Genomic DNA, 16,045 nt, shown 5'->3' with positions numbered 1-16,045 from the left:
AAATACAAAAATAATTATCTTTGGTAATTTTGTCATTTTTATCGTTTAAAGGTTGATTTTGTTTAATTAATATATGATATTGTGTGTTAATTATTACTAAAAAAATCAATTAATGTCTGTGTGATATAATTTTAATTTTATAATTTATTTTTAGGATTTTTGTAAATTCCGATTTTTAATTAGAAATTAAAGAAGGAAAAAGAAAAGAGTGCAAAAATTGAGAAAAGAGTCGGACCTGGGCTCATTTTTAAAACCCAAAGAAATCAGGTCCAAACACATTGATCCAATCCGTCCCCCCAGATACAAGAAACGACGCCGTTTTGGCACCTTCCATCTGGACCGTTGGTCAAACAGATCCAACGGTCCAGTTCAGGTCTCTTATTAATCCAAACGATGCTGTTTAGGCATGACCAATCGGAGCCGTTCATCCTATCCAATCCAACAGCTCCAGGCTTTCCCCAGATACCCGACCACTGGTACTCGGATTGACCCATTCCCAACACTAAACCAAACGACACCGTCCCTTTAAGTGAAAAGATCAAGGTCGTTGATCATCAATGATCCAACGGCCGAAATTCAATTCCTCGTCCCGTATATAAACCTTCCTCTCTTACCCCCACGCCCCTAAGCCAGACCCCCCTCCCTCATCCTCGTCTCTTTCAGAGACTAAACCCAAACACCCCTCAGAACCCTAGCGTCGCCTCTCAACCCCCTCACCATAAACCCGGCGGCAACGATACCGGTGACCACCAGATTAACACCCCTAGTGCACCACGACCCCCTGGACACGGATCTGCAAACCGTTGGTTTCAAATCTTCCCCCATCGTCTTGAATCTTCATTTGAAGATTTGAGCCAAACCTCATCCTATGCCGATCCACCCCAAATGCACATCAGTTACTCCCTTGACCTCCCTCGTGACCAAACCAAGCCTGGTTTGGTTCGAATCTAACCAGTAAGGTCCGAACCCCTAATCTGAGCCCCAAAGAACCCTAGAAATCTAAAACCTAGGGGTTTGTCCAATTAAACGAAGGGTTGAGGTCTAATAGACCTTAATCGAGGTGTTCTCAGTTGAGAACACTTCGATTAAAGTCCGTTCAACCACAAAAGAGGTCAAGTCCAGTTCGAGCCTGGTTTGTTCTGTTCTTAATCGTCCGAGATAAGTTTCTTTTCCTTCTGTTCTTGTTTGTGTTCTACTTATATTTGCTTGCATGATTTAATTAGTTTGTTTGATTTTTTCTGTTATCTTCTTTCAATTCTGTCCGTCTTCATAAGACCTTTTATGTAATCATTTTTTTTTCTGATTGTTTGTTACTTGTACTCACAGTGAATTATGTGTCCAACCTGTTTAGAATCATAGGATAGTTAAGTTCGTGTTAAAATCCCTTGTCGCATCTAAGTCACTGAAAGCCATCTGATGACCTGCTTGATATATTTAATTGTTTGTTAGCTATCTGTTGTAGCTCATATGGTCAATTAAGTAAGTGTAGTCAACTAAACTCACTTGAAAACTAGAAGAAACATGAGTCTGCCCATTCCAGTAGAATTTCTAGCATGATTCCTTTTCTCTATGTTAAGAAAACCCGTATCAATATGCTGGTTTTAGTATGGTTTTGATCTTTGTTTGCATTCTCAGTTTGCCTGCTTGATCCTTTGGCTTTGACTTGGTCAGGATTGGTTCCCAATATGACCTACTCATGCCATCGGATTAACTCCCCTGTTTGACTGAGTTTGAATCAATAAATGAATGAATTGGTTATAGCTGTAGAACTGTAAGTTAACCTGAAACCAGTCTTAGGAGTAAGTCTATATAGGCTATAACCTCATACTTCTAAGCTTAAGGGTAATACAATAAATCACAGGAGTTTCAGGGGTATTCTGGAGTTTAGAAGTTCTGAAATGTTTAAGTGTTAGTGGGCTGACAGTAGGGTACTAAAATATTAATTAAACTAATAAAATTAATTGATCAATAGTGGGGGTGATAATATGTTAAGTACCTTTAGTAGCTGGAAATCAGTAACAACATGGGCTTGATGATAAAAAGGTGAAAATGCACATGAGAATGGTAGTGGAACCTGCTGTACAGTAGGATATTCACTACATTTTGAATTTCAGAAGATTAAAATAGAAGAAAAAACCCCATGCCTAGAGGATCCTAAGTGGAGATGACAGCCAGGGGGGTTTATTTTAAGCCATGGGCGGCCTGTCTTTGCAAGGGGGTTCTTCTCTTCTAATAGATATAAAAGAGAGGGTAGACTGAAAGACAAAAGGAGAGTAGACTGCAGGGGGCCGAGGGTGGACTGGAAAGAAAAAAGGGTTTTAGAACCAAAGGAGAGTTGAGAACAAAGAAGAAGCTGAAAATTCTACTTTTCTTCACTTTTTCTGTTTGAAATCAGCATTAACTGCTTTGTTCTATTCGAAACTTGGGTTTCTTTCCCTGAGTGTCCGAAGATCAGAAACTTTTGTTCCACTGTTATTGCGGATCCACTTATTTTCTGCCTGGTCTCAACTGAGCCTCCGAAGTCTGTTTTGTTTTGATATTTGAGTACTGTTTCATTGAGTTAATTCTGGTTCTGTCCACTGGGGTATATTGTTTGTTTGTTACTGCTGCTGTTGCTGTTTGCTGTTTTATCACTGCTGCTGCACTGATCACTCCTTCTTTCCTTCTTGTGTCCAATATCCAGGTACACACTTGAATTTCACACTGATGTAACAGTAAAATTGAGCATAAAATGAAAGATGCGAAGAATTCTAATCATTTGGTGTTGTACTTGTAGTTTTATAAAGTGTTAAGTGGATTGTGTAGTTTTTTTTGGGTTATAACTCAATAGAAAAAAAAATACATTAGGTAGATTGTACTTAACTGAAACTTAGTTTGTTTAATACTGTGATCTATAGTTGTTTAGTTGTATATATGATATGGTTATGTAATTTGTGGAATGCACAAGTAGTTAGTATATCGATAACTAGACTTCATCTCTAGTCATATTTTACACATATAAGGCCGACTGCTTCTAACCTTGCCAAATGCGATATAGCTTTTAATCATTTGAGTTTAACTCTATCAAAATCGGATTCCATTAGGCAGTTTATAGGACAATGTTTGAATCCCGTTAATAACATCCTCTAGTAGTTAATTCCATTAATCTCATTAAAAAATGTGTTAGTTTAAGTTCAACTTGGAGAACGTTTAGCGTGAGTTTAGTATTTTATCAATCTCGTATACATTTTTTTTTTTAAAAAAAGCATGTTCGCTCATGGAATAAGGCACAAAATAATTCCCCACCTTACAAATTCAAGTGCAATTTTCCGTTAACATCTTTTGTAATCTAATAATTAATAAGAAGCCGGAGCTCGCCAAGCATGTAATTTAATTAGCGTATATTTTCTTCTTTCATTTTTAGAGACGAACATGATAGAAAAAATGTAGTCACTGTTAGGTTTATCCTAAAAAAATAAAAATGAGACGAGCCTCGCCAAATAAAAATGCAAATTGCGGGGCCCTCAATAATTGGTCATAATAAAATACTTAAAATTTGGGATGGACTGTTTAGTGAATTTCACTGCCTTCCCCAAAGATAATAACACGTTAGACTCTTTAGGCGCGATTTAATTAAATTACATTCTTAAATTCGGGTGCGCATTTATGTGACCCAAATCCAAATCTCAACGGAGTCGGAATGTATTAACAATCACGGGCGCATTGATTGTGACGTGGTTCGAAATGCATTTTCACGACGTTGCAATTCCATAAAAAAATAAATAATAATAAAAGCGGTTTAAACCTAATAAAAGCACACAAGTTATAACATGTATAAAAATCAGATATTTAGCCATTATAACAATTTAAGTGACCGTGCTAGAACCACGGGATCCGTGAGTGCCTAACACCTTCCCTCGGGTCAACAGAATTCCTTACTTAGAATTTCTGGTTCGCAGACTTCATTTGGAAAGTCGAATATTTTCCTCGATTTGGGACTCAAGATAAACCGGTGACTTGGGACACCAAAAGCCAAACCTTTCCCAAGTGGCGACTCTGAATTAAATAAATAATCCCATTTCGAATATTGTCACTTAAATTGGAAAAACTCCCTCATGCATTTATCCTTCGGGGTAGGCGCGCAAAAAAGAGGTGTGACAGCTCTGGCGACTCTGCTGGGGACTAAAAACCCAGAATCTCTGGTTCAGGGTTCAAGTATTCGAGCTTAGATGAATTGTTATATTTGGCTTTATCTATTATCTGATTTTTACCTGTTGAGCCTAATGTGCTAAATGTTGCTCTTACCGCTTTGATATTATCTGAACTGTATATAAACTGTGCCCAAACACTCCTCTCTCATCATCGGGGATGTGCTTGCTGGTCGAGACTCCCTATTCTGTTAGTGTCATATCCTGAAATAAGAAAGAGGTCGGACAAGTTACAAAGCCAGACGATCTCGCGGGTCCTCGGTACGTAGCCCCCTCCTCGACTCGAGTTGTCCGCTCGGGTACACAGTCTAGAACAAATACCCAGGTTATGAACCTAGAATAACTCAGCTTCATGCCGGATCCCTAGTAGGAACGTTTGTTTGCATCATGTGCATTTGATTTTGGAGGCCCAACACAGGGGTTGGGTCTGTCTAGGACAGATGTACCAAAATGAAAAGACCATCCTGATGCATCCTACTTGTGTTTATGTGCATTTATTTATTTCGGACTTACATGCTGACCGGCTTTGGAGTATTTGGAAAATTAAAAAAAAGGGAGAGAAATAGAGTACGGAGAGTTGATTATCTGTTTTAGAAAAATAACCAATGTCAAAATAGTGTCAAAACTCCGCCAAATTTTTAGAAAAAATGAAAAAAGGGAATTTGTTAAAAAAAATGGTTGTTTATTGGTCAAGAAAATAAAAAAAGAAGTAAAAAAAGAGAAAAGTTTCATTTTTTAAATAGTTTGTCGAAGTACACAAAGAGTATTTCCAAAAATGGTGTTTGTAAAAAAAAAAGTCTTTTTCCGAAAATAGTTAGTTTTATCGACCGAACTACGCGGGTCTGATTCTCACCGGATGTGAGATACGTAGGCAAACCTCATCGGTTTCGGCTCATAATTTTAAAAAAATCAAAAAATATTTTCCTTTACTTCCTCCCTAGAAAAGTTTTTTTTAACCCCAATTTTCAAAAAAAAAAATCAAAAATATTTTTCTTCCAGTCCCTTCTTTGAAAATATTTCCTTAAATTTTTTTTTTAAAAAAAGAAGTAGTTTTTAAACTCAAAAAAAATGGTTTCCTTCTTTCTAATATCTTTCATACAAAAAAAAAAAGAAAAAATCAATAAAAATCAAAATCTAAAATACGGGTTTCCTTCATTCTGAAGTATTTTTCAAAAAAAAAATCCAAAAAAAAAGTAAGAAACAAAAATCCAAAAAAATTGCTCTTTAGCTGTCTTTATTTTGTAAATATCCATAAAAATTATGAAAATATGAGTCCAAAAATATTTTTGCTTTTCTTTAGAAGTGCTTTTGTAAATAAATAAAAAACTCAAAAATCCAAAATATTTTCTTAAAAGTGTCTCTTTCGAAAATTAAGAGGCGACAACCAAAATCCAAAGAAAATATTTTCTTTCTTATTTAGAAAAAGAGAGAACAAATGAAAATTCAAACAAAAATATTTTCTTTTTTACTTCTAAAATTCTCAAAGTTCCAATCAAAAGAAAAGGAATTTTTAGAAGTCTTTCTTTCAAAAAATAAAATTGAGTCAAATTCAAAAATCCAAAAAAAAATATCATTTTCTTCTTTTAAAGCATTTTTTAGAAAAATCCAAAAAAGAAACAAAAATCCGAAAAAAAACCTTTATTCTTTTAAAGCATTTTTTGTTAAAAAAATTCCAAAAAAAGAAAAAAAAGAGTTAGTTTACTTACTCCATTCACGACCTCCCGAACTACGCAAGATCTGATTCATGCGGGGTCATGATACGTAGGCAATCCCCATCGGATTCGATCATAGCCATAAAATAATTGAGTAAAAAATGAAAAAAAAGAGAGAAAAATTAAAAAAAAAAAAGTGCCAAAAACAAAAAAAGAGAGGCAAAAACAAGATCAAGAGTGGTTAAAGAGAGGCAGGGATAAAAGAAAAGAGATACATAGTGAAGAGGGCTAGTTTAAGGCCGGGATGAAACATGCAACCCGTGCAAACACATGGTAGAAGCTTTTAACTGTTTAGGTGCATTGCATCTCAACGTGCGATTTCCTATATGTTAAATGCCTCAAAACTAACAAGGTTGTGTGTGTGAGTAAATTAGCCAGGTTCTGTTCAGGTGATTGGTTTTGTTGGTATGCGTTAATGAATGCGCAACCTTACACGCGACCACAATATTATCCACAAAACTGAGCTCCACTTCCCAGAAATGTCCATCCTTACCAAGCTCCATACAATCCTCAATCAGATGTTCCCCGGTACAATCCTCGCCCAAGAGAGCCTTTCAGAAAGAATCAGTTCACCCCTATTGATGAATCATATTCAAGCTTGTTCCAAAAGCTGATTAGGCTAGATCTATTGCAGCAAGTGGACCAAATTCGGTTGAACCCCGAGTCCCCACTGCACTGAGCTGACACTATATGTGAATACCACTCTGGAGCAGTAAGGCACAATACAAAGGACTATTGGACCCTCAAAAGAGCAGTTGAAGATTCGATTGAAGCTGAAAGAATCATTTTTCGGGATGAAGAAGCTCCTGATGTGATGAACAATCTGTGGCCTGCCTACAATATCGGGCCAATAGTCGGAATGATTTGTGAAGCTGAGGAATTTGATCCGGCATTGAAGGCCATTGCAGCCGTTGCTGAGGCAGGAGAAAAGCCAGAAAATGATCGCCAAGCATGAAAGTTCCCCATTAGACGGGAGTCACGGTAGCCAGTCTTGCTATCTTTTCTGCGCCCGGATTATCTCAGGGTATGATCCGGATGTTTTACTTTATTGTCTTACTTTCTGATGTAAGCCCTTCTATCTTCAAAAATTAAAACAAAAAAATCAAAATCAAAACAATCAAACAAAAAAATCAAAAATCAAATGAAATTATTATTTCATTGTCTAGGAATGTTTCTTTTTTTCCAATCTTGTCATTTTCTTTCTTATTCTCTTTTTAGTTCTGTTAAATGCAGATTTCAAAAACACGACATGCTTGCGGACTTCATGACCAGATCCTGAAAGCTGTCAAACCTCGAAATAATGAATCAATGATTAGATCGCAATGAAGATAAAGTTTAAGGAAATAAGACAAAGAGTTGGAACATCTGAAGGAAAATTGGTTCTAGATTGGAAAGGTCCATACATTGTAACAAGAGTACTGCCAAAAGAGTGCGTTGTACTTGGGATACGTCAAAGGAAATGTCCCTAAAACAACTGTCAATGCAAATGCAGTCAAAGGTACTCTATTTGATCCTCCATATAGCATTAATATTCTCCGGTTGGGATGAAGAAGGCTTTTATTCTCGCTACCCAAACACTATCAACCCTTTGCAAACCCTTTGAGCCGGTTACCATTCTTTGACTACCCTCATTGGAACCTAAAAGTGTCATTGAAAAAAAGAAGAAGAAGAAGATGAAAGAATTGGAAAAATGAAAATGAAATAGAAGGAAAAAAAGGAAAGGAAAAAGAAAAACAAAACAAAACGAAAAACAAAAGAAAAAAAAACAGAAAAAACAAAAGAAAACCAAAAACAAAGTTGGCTTGAACTACGTCTGACTTGATTCCGAAAGGATACGTAGGAAGCCTCTCTCTAGGGTTCAGTCACACCAAAACAAAAATCCAAAGTCCCCCAAAAGTGAAACTGGGGCAAAAGTTATAGTGGTTCGGCAATGATCCCGCCCAAAAGGTTCCAAAGTTGTAGTTCAATCCAAATTCTTTTCACCCCAAACCTTGTTCAAGTCCTTCTGATCAATCGGCAAAGCGGTTCAAAATGGGAGGATGGAGTTATTTGGATCTGATACAACAAAATAAGAGAAATAAAATGAGAGAGTCTTATTGGTGAAAACCCACACGGGCACCGTAAGGCGACGGTAAGCAGAGAAAATCAAAATGAGAGTTTTGTTAGTGAAAACCCACACGGGCACTATAAGGAGATGATAAGAAATGAAATGAAAAATGCCAGCTTGCGAAAACCCACAAAGGGCGCCCATGATCGAAAATAAGATCCTCACAGCCATCGGCATCAACAGAGTCCTGGCAAGGTTCCTCGGTATTCAAGGCAAAGTTGTGATGAATTTTGAGAGTCGGATGGTTTACACAGATCAAACATCTAGTCCAAAAGGCATGTCATGTTCATTGAAGTCCGCATGTACTCCAGATAAGTCCTTCTCACCTTTCCCTGAAAGGGACACTTCTAGTTTTAAACTCATTCTACATTCAATTATTTGTTTCTCTTTGAATCCCTTTTGGTCTAACACTGTTCCAAAACCAAGACAAAGAAAGGATGGCAAGACTGATTTACAGGGCTTTCGTTTGATATACGCTAATGTGCAAAAGGCACCCAGCCTCAGCAGGTGCATCAAGTCGACCTCGACTGGCCATGGCGGCCGATGCTCAGAAATCAAAACTCTTGGAAGGAGAAAATCAAATTAAAGCGCCTATAAAGGCAATTGAAGTTGAAAGGGTTGAGTTTCACATGGCTAATCGCCTCAGCGAAGTTGAAGAAACCAAGGTACTCCCAAATGCTCTAAAATTGAAGTTGGAAGAAAGAAGATAGAAAAGAAAGGCCTACAAAGGCAAAATAAAGTTGGAAAGGTTAAGTCCCACGCGATGAGCCACTGCAGTTAGGTTTGAAGATCAAATATTCCCTGATGCTCTGGAAAAAAAACAAATGATTTTCCTGAACTACGTCTGACTTGATTCCGAAAGGATACGTAGACAACCTCTCTCTGGGGTTCAGTCACACCAAAACAGAAATCCAATTTTCCCTGAAGCCAAAACTGGGGCAGATGTTATAATGGTTCAACCACGGGCACACCAAATGGTTCCGAAGTTGTAATTTCATCCACAATTCTTTTCACCAAAAACCAAGTGCAAGTCCTTCGGATCAATTGCCAAAGGCGGGGAAAACCAAGAAATATCATAATTGGAAGCCGATGCATTCTAAAATTGAGAGAAATTAAATGAGAGAGTCATGTCGGTGAAAACCTTCGGGCACCATGAGGCGACGAGAGTAGAGAAACCAAGAATGAGAGAGTCCGTTTAGTGAAAACCGCAAAAAGTACTATCGGGCGACGGTGAGAAGAGAAATGATAGAGGTCGACTAGCGAAAACCCGCAAAGGGCGCTGTCGACCGAAAAGATGATTTCACCTCAGAAAGTTCTGGCAAGGTTCCCTCGTTTGGAAACATAGATCCATTTTTTTGGTTCATGAGGAAATGAAAGTTCATGAGGGTCGGGCATCCAGTCCAAAAAGCATGTCATGTCAATTTAAAGTCAGCATGTGCCTCAGATAAGTCTTTCTTTTCCCCGAAAGGGATGCTTCTCTTTCAAATTCGTTTCTCCGTTTTTTGTTTACCTTTCCTTGAATCCCTTTTGTTTTAACCCTAAATTCCAAAATGTGTTGGAAAGAAAAGGTGGCATGACCGGTTTCATAGAGCTCCGTTTAGCAAGAAATGAAGAAAATACCCTGCCTCAGTGGTGCGTCAGTCCAATCCCGACTGATCATGATGTTGATTGCCTTCAAAAAAAAATGAAAAAATATATCCCCAACGAGTCTACCCCAGTGAAAATCCCCAAGCAGAATGAGATGGAAGAACCAAAGCCTTATACGGGCGAATCATCATGAAATCCGGAAATCCAAGTCTGATCAGTTTGAAAGGGGTTCGCCTGTGAATCCAACCAATGGCGGAGTTTCTCAACAGAAATGAGGCCGAGACCAAGCAATTGGAACGATCAAGGCCACCGAACCAACCACCGTTTTCAAACTGACAATTGTTCTTTGTTTGGAGAATTGAAACAGGTACAATCCAAAGCAACCGTGCAAGAAGCAGGTGCTACCAAAAAGGAAAAGAAATGCACAGGTGCAAGAAACAGCTTTGTAGCAAGGAATCAACCCAAGAGGGAAGTTTCCTCCGAATTCTTTCCTGCATTTTTACTGAACAAAATAATAAAAAAAAACAAAAAAAAACAAAAAAGAAATAAGAAGAAAATTCCAAAAAAAAACAAAAAAGAAATAAGAAGAAAATTCCAAAAAAAAAACAAAAAAAAGGTTAGTTTAAAATCCCCAGTATCACCCGATCCTTATCAATATTAGGGCTCCAATCCCTAAGTTGAGATTTTAGACATAGGACCTCCATTCCCTAGTCGCCTTTACCAACATTAGGGCTCCAATCCCTAAGTTGAGACTTTAGACATAGGGCCTCCATTCCCTAGTCACCTTTGCCAATATTAGGGCTCCAATCCCTAGAGCAATTTTCTTTTAGCCAGCATTAGGGATCCAATCCCAGAGTTGAGCAAGTTTCCTTTAGCCGACATTAGGGCTCCAATCCCTGAGTTGAGCGATTTTTCTTTTAGCCGACATTAGGGCTCCAATCCCCGAGTTGAGCGATTTTCTTTTAGCCGACATTAGGGCTCCAATCCCTGAGTTGGGCAATTTTCCTTTAGCTGACACTAGGGCTCCAATCCCTGAGTTAAGCAAGTTTTCTTTTACCCGACATTAGGGCTCTGATCCCTGAGTTGAGCAAGTTTTCTTTTAGCCGACATTAGGACTCCGATCCCTGAGTTGAGCAAGTTTTCTATTAGCCGACATTAGGGCTCCGATCCCTGAGTTGAGCGATTTTCTTTTAGCCGACATTAGGGCTCCAATCCCTGAGTTGAGCGATTTTCTTTTAGCCGACATTAGGGCTCCAATCCCTGAGTTGAGCGATTTTCTTTTAGCTGATATTAGGGCTCCAATCCCTGAGTTGAGAGATTTTCTTTTAGCCGACATTAGGGATCCGATCCCTGAGTTGAGCGATTTTATCTTAGCCGACATTAGGGCTCCAATCCCTGAGTTGAGCAAGTTTTCTTTTAGCCGACATTAGGGCTCCGATCCCTGAGTTGAGCAAGTTTTCTATTAGCCGACATTAGGGCTCCGATCCCTGAGTTGAGCGATTTTATTTTAGCCGACATTAGGGCTCCAATCCCTGAGTTGAGCGATTTTCTTTTAGCCGAGATTAGGGCTCCAATCCCTGAGTTGAGCGATTTTCTTTTAGCCGAGATTAGGGCTCCAATCCCTGAGTTGAGCGATTTTCTTTTAGCCAACATTAGGGCTCCAATCCCTGAGTTGAGCGATTTTTCTTTTAGACGACATTAGGGCTCCAATCCCTGAGTTGAACGATTTTCCTTTAGCCGACATTAGGGCTCCAATCCCTGAGTTGAGCGATTTTCTTTTAGCCGACATTAGAGCTCCAATCCCTGAGTTGAACAATTTTCTTTTAGCCGACATTAGGGTTCCAATCCCTGAGTTGAGCGATTGTTTTAGCCGACATTAGGGCTCCAATCCCTGAGTTGAGCGATTTTTCTTTTAGCCGACATTAGGGCTCCAATCCATGAGTTGAGCGATTTTCTTTTAGCCGAGATTAGGGCTCCAATCCCTGAGTTGAGCGATTTTCGTTTCGCTGACATTAGGGCTCCAATCCCTGAGTTAAGCGTTTTTTCTTTTAGTCGACATTAGGGCTCCAATCCCTGAGTTGAGCGATTTTCGTTTAGCCGACATTAGGGCTCCAATCCCCGAGTTGAGCAATTTTCTTTTAGCCGACATTAGGGCTCCAATCCCTGAGTTGAGCGATTTTTCTTTTAGCCGACATTAGGGCTCCAATCCCTGAGTTGAGCGATTTTTCTTTTAGCCGACATTAGAGCTCCAATCCCTGATTGAGCAATTTTCCTTTTGCCGACATTAGGGCTCCAATCCCTGAGTTGAGCAATTTTCCTTTGGCCGACATTAGGGCTCCAATCCCTGAGTTGAGCAATTTTTCTTTAGCCGACATTAGGGCTCCAATCCCTAAGTTGAGCGATTTTTCTTTTAGCCGACATTAGGGCTCCAATCCCTGAGTTGAGCAATTTTCCTTTAGCCGACATTAGTGCTCCAATCCCTGAGTCGAGCGATTTTTCTTTTAGCCGACATTAGAGCTCCAATCCCTGAATTGCGCCTTTTAGAGTTGATGTTTCCAATCCCCTCATCAATTCTGTAGATTTTTATGGCAATTAACTCACGAAATTTCCTAGTGAAACTGGGGAAGAAAAATTTCGTTTGTTTGTTTGTTGTTTGAGAAGGCCTGACCTCGAGGCACATGGATCGAGATGACCTACGGAGTGAGTCTCAAATCCAAAATAAAGAAAGGAAGAAAACAACAAAGAGAAGATGTTCCCAAATATTGGAGTAAACAAAGTGCGGATCGCTCAAAATATGATTGAAGTCACGAGCTCCGCCAATCCCGCTTCACTCAATGTTGCAGAAATAAACAAGCACCTCCAACTTACGATCATCAAGATTCGGATCGAAGTCTACAAACAGAATCAGCTAAGACTCAAGATCATGTTGCAAAAGAAATATAGATAGGAATCTTGTAACTAGTGGTTGACAGGCATAGGTAGCTAGTTCAGTTTCAATTTTCTTTGGTTGTAATAAGGAGGTCGGTAAAGCAGTAGCGGCAGCAGCAACAGCAGTAACAACGAGCATTGCAATCCCATGGTAGTCCCAGCTACCAAAACTTCCCGAACTACATTGACCTGATTCCTGTTTAGCCCAGGATATGTAGGAAATCTTTGAAGCAAAGATTCGGTCAAATCTTTCAAAAAATGTGCTTCACACGGAGTATTCCAACGGGCAAAAATCGCACATATCCGCTCACTTTATCTTTGCACGAAAACTCTTCGTGTTTTCGGACAAAGAGGGGCAGCTGGGAGCACGTGATTTTTGCTTCCACGACAATTACTCCAAAAGCAATCGAAAAATGAAACAAATTGTCTTTGTGTATAATTTTGAGAATTTGCGTGGCATTTATTTTTTGATAGCTATTTGTAGTCTTTGTCTTTGATTGTTTATTTTTATTAATTAAAAATACAAAAAATATGTTGCGTATAAATTAAGGATCTCATTCTACTATTAGGAATTAATTAAATCGTATTTGGTTTTAAATGAATAAAAATACAAAAATAATTATCTTTGGTAATTTTGTCATTTTTATCGTTTAAAGGTTGATTTTGTTTAATTAATATATGATATTGTGTGTTAATTATTACTAAAAAAATCAATTAATGTCTGTGTGATATAATTTTAATTTTATAATTTATTTTTAGGATTTTTGTAAATTCCGATTTTTAATTAGAAATTAAAGAAGGAAAAAGAAAAGAGTGCAAAAATTGAGAAAAGAGTCGGACCTGGGCTCATTTTTAAAACCCAAAGAAATCAGGTCCAAACACATTGATCCAATCCGTCCCCCCAGATACAAGAAACGACGCCGTTTTGGCACCTTCCATCTGGACCGTTGGTCAAACAGATCCAACGGTCCAGTTCAGGTCTCTTATTAATCCAAACGATGCTGTTTAGGCATGACCAATCGGAGCCGTTCATCCTATCCAATCCAACAGCTCCAGGCTTTCCCCAGATACCCGACCACTGGTACTCGGATTGACCCATTCCCAACACTAAACCAAACGACACCGTCCTTTTAAGTGAAAAGATCAAGGTCGTTGATCATCAATGATCCAACGGCCGAAATTCAATTCCTCGTCCCGTATATAAACCTTCCTCTCTTACCCCCACGCCCCTAAGCCAGACCCCCCTCCCTCATCCTCGTCTCTTTCAGAGACTAAACCCAAACACCCCTCAGAACCCTAGCGTCACCTCTCAACCCCCTCACCATAAACCCGGCGGCAACGATACCGGTGACCACCAGATTAACACCCCTAGTGCACCACGACCCCCTGGACACGGATCTGCAAACCGTTGGTTTCAAATCTTCCCCCATCGTCTTGAATCTTCATTTGAAGATTTGAGCCAAACCTCATCCTATGCCGATCCACCCCAAATGCACATCAGTTACTCCCTTGACCTCCCTCGTGACCAAACCAAGCCTGGTTTGGTTCGAATCTAACCAGTAAGGTCCGAACCCCTAATCTGAGCCCCAAAGAACCCTAGAAATCTAAAACCTAGGGGTTTGTCCAATTAAACGAAGGGTTGAGGTCTAATAGACCTTAATCGAGGTGTTCTCAGTTGAGAACACTTCGATTAAAGTCCGTTCAACCACAAAAGAGGTCAAGTCCAGTTCGAGCCTGGTTTGTTCTGTTCTTAATCGTCCGAGATAAGTTTCTTTTCCTTCTGTTCTTGTTTGTGTTCTACTTATATTTGCTTGCATGATTTAATTAGTTTGTTTGATTTTTTCTGTTATCTTCTTTCAATTCTGTCCGTCTTCATAAGACCTTTTATGTAATCATTTTTTTTTCTGATTGTTTGTTACTTGTACTCACAGTGAATTATGTGTCCAACCTGTTTAGAATCATAGGATAGTTAAGTTCGTGTTAAAATCCCTTGTCGCATCTAAGTCACTGAAAGCCATCTGATGACCTGCTTGATATATTTAATTGTTTGTTAGCTATCTGTTGTAGCTCATATGGTCAATTAAGTAAGTGTAGTCAACTAAACTCACTTGAAAACTAGAAGAAACATGAGTCTGCCCATTCCAGTAGAATTTCTAGCATGATTCCTTTTCTCTATGTTAAGAAAACCCGTATCAATATGCTGGTTTTAGTATGGTTTTGATCTTTGTTTGCATTCTCAGTTTGCCTGCTTGATCCTTTGGCTTTGACTTGGTCAGGATTGGTTCCCAATATGACCTACTCATGCCATCGGATTAACTCCCCTGTTTGACTGAGTTTGAATCAATAAATGAATGAATTGGTTATAGCTGTAGAACTGTAAGTTAACCTGAAACCAGTCTTAGGAGTAAGTCTATATAGGCTATAACCTCATACTTCTAAGCTTAAGGGTAATACAATAAATCACAGGAGTTTCAGGGGTATTCTGGAGTTTAGAAGTTCTGAAATGTTTAAGTGTTAGTGGGCTGACAGTAGGGTACTAAAATATTAATTAAACTAATAAAATTAATTGATCAATAGTGGGGGTGATAATATGTTAAGTACCTTTAGTAGCTGGAAATCAGTAACAACATGGGCTTGATGATAAAAAGGTGAAAATGCACATGAGAATGGTAGTGGAACCTGCTGTACAGTAGGATATTCACTACATTTTGAATTTCAGAAGATTAAAATAGAAGAAAAAACCCCATGCCTAGAGGATCCTAAGTGGAGATGACAGCCAGGGGGGTTTATTTTAAGCCATGGGCGGCCTGTCTTTGCAAGGGGGTTCTTCTCTTCTAATAGATATAAAAGAGAGGGTAGACTGAAAGACAAAAGGAGAGTAGACTGCAGGGGGCCGAGGGTGGACTGGAAAGAAAAAAGGGTTTTAGAACCAAAGGAGAGTTGAGAACAAAGAAGAAGCTGAAAATTCTACTTTTCTTCACTTTTTCTGTTTGAAATCAGCATTAACTGCTTTGTTCTATTCGAAACTTGGGTTTCTTTCCCTGAGTGTCCGAAGATCAGAAACTTTTGTTCCACTGTTATTGCGGATCCACTTATTTTCTGCCTGGTCTCAACTGAGCCTCCGAAGTCTGTTTTGTTTTGATATTTGAGTACTGTTTCATTGAGTTAATTCTGGTTCTGTCCACTGGGGTATATTGTTTGTTTGTTACTGCTGCTGTTGCTGTTTGCTGTTTTATCACTGCTGCTGCACTGATCACTCCTTCTTTCCTTCTTGTGTCCAATATCCAGGTACACACTTGAATTTCACACTGATGTAACAGTAAAATTGAGCATAAAATGAAAGATGCGAAGAATTCTAATCATTTGGTGTTGTACTTGTAGTTTTATAAAGTGTTAAGTGGATTGTGTAGTTTTTTTTGGGTTATAACTCAATAGAAAAAAAAATACATTAGGTAGATTGTACTTAACTGAAACTTAGTTTGTTTAATACTGTGATCTATAGTTGTTTAGTTGTATATATGATA

This window comes from Nicotiana tabacum, chromosome 18, assembly GCF_000715075.1.
Source record: "Nicotiana tabacum cultivar K326 chromosome 18, ASM71507v2, whole genome shotgun sequence".
Taxonomy (NCBI): domain Eukaryota; kingdom Viridiplantae; phylum Streptophyta; class Magnoliopsida; order Solanales; family Solanaceae; genus Nicotiana; species Nicotiana tabacum.
The sequence above is the reverse complement of the archived record's forward strand: the minus strand, read 5'-3'. Positions refer to the sequence as shown.